Genomic DNA, 6,000 nt, shown 5'->3' on the forward strand with positions numbered 1-6,000 from the left:
CATTTCAGACAAAATTGTTTTGATTTAGAGAAGTACATATACTTGGGGGAATTTTTTGCATAAAAAAAATTAACTCAAAAACAAGAGTGGTGAAAAGCAATAAAGAAAGGGCGTGTGGTTTTCGTTTGGGAGTCTGGGGTGCTGGTGCAAGCGCAGCTCCCAAAACGCTTCGTGAAATCATGTAAATAATGAAATGCACACATTGCATAACAAACAGGAACTTTCCTGATCCAAAGAGGTAGCACTGTTACCTCTTAAACATGCTTCCCAATGACTCAATACCTTCCGCCCTGTTTTACTGCATGTTAAAAGCCCAAGCTAATAACCCCTGAGCAAGTTAATTCCATATTTTTAGAAAGTGTATATACATCATAAATTCAGATTTGATCCTCAGGCAGACTGTTTTTACCTGCACTGTGCACGCACCAAAATGTCTGTAGGCTGTTTGAGTAGTTGGTTCCTAAATCATACCATCCACTAAGCAAAGTATTAACCATTTTCACTGAAGTTCTTCTAAGAGGAACATTTCATTTCTCTTTGCATTGTTGGATACTTTTTCACAATCTCGACATTTTCCTTAACGTTTCTTGCTAGAATAGTCATGCATGAATCAAATGCTGTAGCCAATGGAACCTGTAGAAGAGAATAACATCATGTTGCCACCCTGAGCTCATGAGCAATGTGTGGTCCCCTCTGCCCCAAACATGCATAGGTGATGAACTGTAACCGTGTGTGACCACCAAGTTCATTTAAAGTATCACGTGAATTACAGAGATGTTTACCCAACCAGAGAACAGTAAATCACCATGGCAAAAAGTTCAATGTTCGTGAGTGAACAGTGTGCCGTATTTACATCAGATAGGCTGAAAGATCGCATTACCAATACTGAATTTTGCAGCTAACAGACCATTTTGTGTATAGCCAATGATCTATCGTTATTCATAAATGCCGTTAACTACTAGCAAACATGTTTACCCATATTTATTCTTCCTAAAGTATTCAACATCGTATGTATAATAACATAGCTCCTCACTGCGAGCCTAGGATACCCTACCCAGCAATATATGAAACGGTCCACTGCACATCCAAGTATTCAATTAATAGCCTTAATTGCTTTGAGACTGTGTGCTTCAGATTTCTGCTAATTAACAGCACCTTAAGACCTTCTCTTCTCGGGTCCCTGTACTATATTATCACTAAAGATGGAATTTCTATTTTGAGTTGTTATAAGGTATTTCTCACCATAAAACCTAAACACAGACCGAAGATATAGGCCAATTCTTTGATTTATAAACTAGAGCAAGCACACCTAAATCTAATATCAGAGAATCTAAAAATATCCCTGCTCTATATTATGAACATAAGTACCCCACATACCCCTGTGTGCAATTTTAAAATATTTCAACCTAATATCGTATTTGGTTCCTTAAATGAACTTTCTATCGCTTGCTTTTCGCGTTTGCATAACTGAGGTCAAACCACATCGGGGGAATGATTTATTAAAACTAAGACCTATATAACTATTACCATCTGATGCTAAGAAAACAGAAATAGAAATAACTGAAAGGGACAGACTGATCTAATTGTCACAGGAATAAAGACACACTAATGTGTGTTCACAGCACTCCTGACTTACACACCCCTCTCCTCCCAATCTTTCCCCATCCTTTGCCTACCTTACCAAGACTTCCTCCTTGCGTTGGTGAGTTTGGGCTCTAGAATAGTCGTGAACAATTCTTACGTTCTCATTGTGTGCATCTTATGCTCTGGAGTACCTCAAAGACAGAGCTAACATATGGATGTCAAACGGCTTCTAACCAGATTGTGCATTTCTGAATTTCAACAACAATGAATTTTGTTCCTTTGTGTGCACTTCAGGAGACCCCAAAATGAATAACACTCTGCCCCCCAGGAATTCACAATCAGTCAATCCCAAGAAATCTTGGGATGGGGAGGAAGAGTCAATGATTGACTATAATAAAGGCAATATATTTAATAGATATGCAAGCACCATTACATGCAAGGAAGATGGAATTCACACATGGGGATGATCAAAGAAAGTTTCTTGGAAAAGATGGCTTTTAAGGCAAAGGAAAAAGGATGGGTAAGAGGTAGAGAGCAGTGAGTGAATGAATAGCATTTTAAGCACAAGTAATGGTGTCAAATAATGGATCCATTTTTCCAATTAAGTGTCTTCCACGACCTGCCAAGACCAATCTAGAGTACTCAGAAAAAGCGTGCTTCAACGGGACTGTGACTGAAGTAAGACACTACTTTGATCTAGTTTGTCTGATTTGTCAGTGAAGACATTGTTAACCATCAAAACAAAACAGTGAGCTATTTTACCAGCAAAAATAGATTTATTCGGGAATCTGAAAGAATTGCAATTTGGAAAATGTACGCTATGGCAAAATGATAGGCAAGTCCAACAAACAAAACAGAGGAATACTATTTTATGGAGAGGAGGAGGTTGGAAGGAGTTGTTTTGAGTGAAAGTCCATTGGAGAAAAGCAAGAGATCAAGGTGATACTGGTTTCTCATTGGCTCAGTTGCAGGGTGGTTCATGTCTTGTAGGAAATACAATGGACGTCAGTCCCTATTGGGGCCTGTAATGGATGATTCTTTCCTGTGGACAGTTCCTCTGTTCAAGTCTGTAATTGACAATTCTTCTTTTGATAAACATTTGAGTGATAGTCTCCCCGTTTTGTGCTCCCCCTCCGGCACAAATTTTAGTGAATTTTTCCTGTATTAATTTTCACAACATCAACAGTTTCCTTATTATGTACATTTTGATGTCTGACGCTTTCAAGGTTTGCTTCTAAGCCAAGAAGTTCTGATTCTTTCGTATTTTTTCCTTATCAGATGAATCGCATATTTTGCCTACTTAAAGCTTTGTTTCTAGACCTACCTTTGTTTGACCTGTTCTTGATCTTTTGTCTTCAGAACCATCAGCTTTTAGTGTTCGGGTTCTGGGTAGCCGTGGCAAAGATTGTATTATGGTTCCTTTCATTCTCTGCCCCTCTCTGTGAGATTGTACTTCAGCGATTGACCATAGGACTTGGCTTTGACCAATTAAATACGGGTAAATGTGCACATGGCACTTCTAATAGAAGCCTTAGGAGTTGTCATGTGGTTCTACCATCTTATTTGTCCCTCTGTCCCCAAATTACCCCATCTAAGAAAGGTACTACCTCAGTCACTCTGGATCCTGGCACACAGAAGCCAAGCAGAAGTTGACATGTAATGTCAGTGAGAAGTAAACCTTTGTTTCATAAGCCACTGAAATTTGGGGATAATCTTTCACAGCAGCGCAACCTAGCGCAGCCTAGCTGCTACCGTACTCCATCAGGTAAAGGTGAGTTCAAGGGTAATTTTCATTTCCTGAAATGCATTCTTTCATCTTTATCTTTAGCGTAGAAGTACCTCTCTGACCTGCAAGGAAACTAAACAGTCTAAAGCAGTGCCCTTGTCCCTCCTTGCAAAGTTCTCAGAAGCCCTGGCCCTATCAGGGATCCTTACAATCTGACTACGCAGTTCGAAAGCCCTTTTCTGTAGGAAGCGGACATCCTCTCAGAGTAAACATGGCTCTAACTCTTTTCATTTCTCAGAGATCACACCAGTTCCTCGTGGGCCCCTCCACCTAGAACCAAAATGACAAAGGCTACAGTTGAGATGTGGGATCATCCTATGGATGCTTAGCAAATCTACCTTTATTAGAAAGCAAAATCTTCTCTAAGGGACCTTCCAAGTATTCTGCCAAATGAAAATCCCGCTCAAGTGGTTGAAGCACTTCCATATACCGTGGTCAGATCTCTAGGCCTGAAATTAAGACTAAGTTGGAAGTGCGTATTTTAGAGCCATCTCCTCCAATCGACAGTGAGCCCCCGAGAGCAAAGGATTCATCCTAATTCCTCTTTGAATCCCCCACATAGCACATGGTAGGTACTTAGGAATTAGCTTCCTTGTACCAGCAACCATATGGTGACCTGATCAGCCTTCATAAATTTTTTAGTGCAATAAAAATTGCAATTACCATGGTAGAAGCTTTCAGGGTGCAGTGGGGCCACAAAAAGAGGGAGTGTTCAAGTTTACTTGGTGACAGGTGTGTCAACAGGGGCTTCATAAAGGAAGTGCCCTAGAAATGGAAAGATAAATAAGTGCTCTTTTGGCCACAGAAGGGAAGGGAAAGGAGGTAAAACAGACATACTGGTCAAATGGAATAATAAAGAACAAAACCTCAAATACAGAAGCCAACATGGCTTGGACTCTTTGATCAAGTTTATTTTCTTTTTCTACGGTGTTAATAGAAGGTTTTTCTATGGTGTTAATGAAAATGCAAAAATGTGGCATTCAAGTAAAGTATCTATGTCTATTTTAATTTCTTTTTTTAAAAGTCTCAATATAATCTCTTGACATGAAATAGAATACCCAGTAGATAACATGCATAAGTGAGGGCATGGTATTGGCAAAACAACAATATTAAAAACATGTTGAGGAGATGCAGTGGCCATGTTAGAACAACCTGGCATGGCCACACCCCTGCTTTAGTTCCCGAGGCAACTCTGACACCTCACTCTGCCTTCTAACTTGCTATTTAGCTCTAGGAGGTAAAGGGATTCCTGTTATGCACAATGACACACCATTTCACAGGAAAGTAATAATGTGAGCACTGTGGTTGTCTCCAAAGATGGCTGCCACAGTTCTTGCCCTCCCCTTGGAGCTGGCTTTGGGACTTGCTTTCTACAATAGACTGTGAGAGAGTGACCCTGTATGGCTGTGGGCTTGGTCTTAAAGCAGGCTGACCAATTCCTCTTTTGCCCTCAGAAGCCAGTCATCATGGAAGAAACCCTACGACCCTGAGCCCGCCATGCTGTGAGGAAGAGTAAGCTAGGCAGGTGATGACAGGTGGCACAGAAGCATCGGTGCATAAAACCCTCACAGACCTTCCGGCCCAGCTTAGCTACCGCCTGAAAGCTGGTAGTGACTCCAACTGACAGTATGTGTAACAGAAAAACCCTGCCTGAATTCCTGGCCCACAGGACTCTGAGAAATCATAAATCATTGTTTCAAGCCACTAAACTCTGGAGTGGCTTATTAAGCATGGAACACTGAAGCAAGCACTTACCTATGTAGCAGGTACTATGCAAAGCACTTCCCACGCTGCTTTCCTTCATTCTCGTAGGAGCTCCAACAATATCGCTTCGTTTGCAGGTGAGAAAACAAAGGTTAGACTTGTCTGTGGCCACAGTCAGAGGTGGTGGGTGACCTGAGGTCTGTCTCTAGAACCCGTGCTCTGAGCCGCCAACTTTACTGCCTTTCGAGTTGGTGAACTCAGCTAATGTGCCGAATCACCACCACCAGGAGAATGTGGGTTGTAGGAACAGTTAAGAATCAGACACCAAGGCATGTGGGTGGCTCAGTGGGGTAAGCGTCCAACTCTTGATTTCAGCTCAGATCACGGTTGTGAGATGGAGCCCCACATCGGGCTCCGTGCTTGGTGTGGGGCCTGCTTAAGATTCTGTCTTCCTCTCCCTCTCCCCGTGCCTCTCTAAAAAAGAAAAGAAAAAAAAAAAAGACTCAAACACCAAATGAAATGCACACTCCAGCCCTATTGCGCCTTGCCTCTGAGCAAACTGGGAGATCGGCTGGACCCGTCTTGGCACCTGGGGTCAGGAGGCTTCAAAAGGGAAGGGCAAAGAAAGCTGAAAAAAGGAAGCTTGGAAAAAGAGATCTACAACAACTGAAACTTTTTTTTAAGTATAATAAACTTTATGAGCCATTTTTTTTTTTTGCTCCAAAAGGATTGAGCAGAAAGTGCAGACAGTTGCCGCGTGCTCCCTTGCCCAAGCCCGTTTCCTGTTAACATCTTGCACGCATACATTTGTTATGTAGTCTACATAGTCAATGAGCTAATAATACCAATCCATTGTTATTAAGTAAAGCGCATAGATCCCATTAGGGTTCACTCTTCCTGTCCTACGTACGTATTAAGATGTTGCC

The sequence above is a fragment of the Suricata suricatta genome, chromosome 15, assembly GCF_006229205.1.
Source record: "Suricata suricatta isolate VVHF042 chromosome 15, meerkat_22Aug2017_6uvM2_HiC, whole genome shotgun sequence".
Classification (NCBI taxonomy): domain Eukaryota; kingdom Metazoa; phylum Chordata; class Mammalia; order Carnivora; family Herpestidae; genus Suricata; species Suricata suricatta.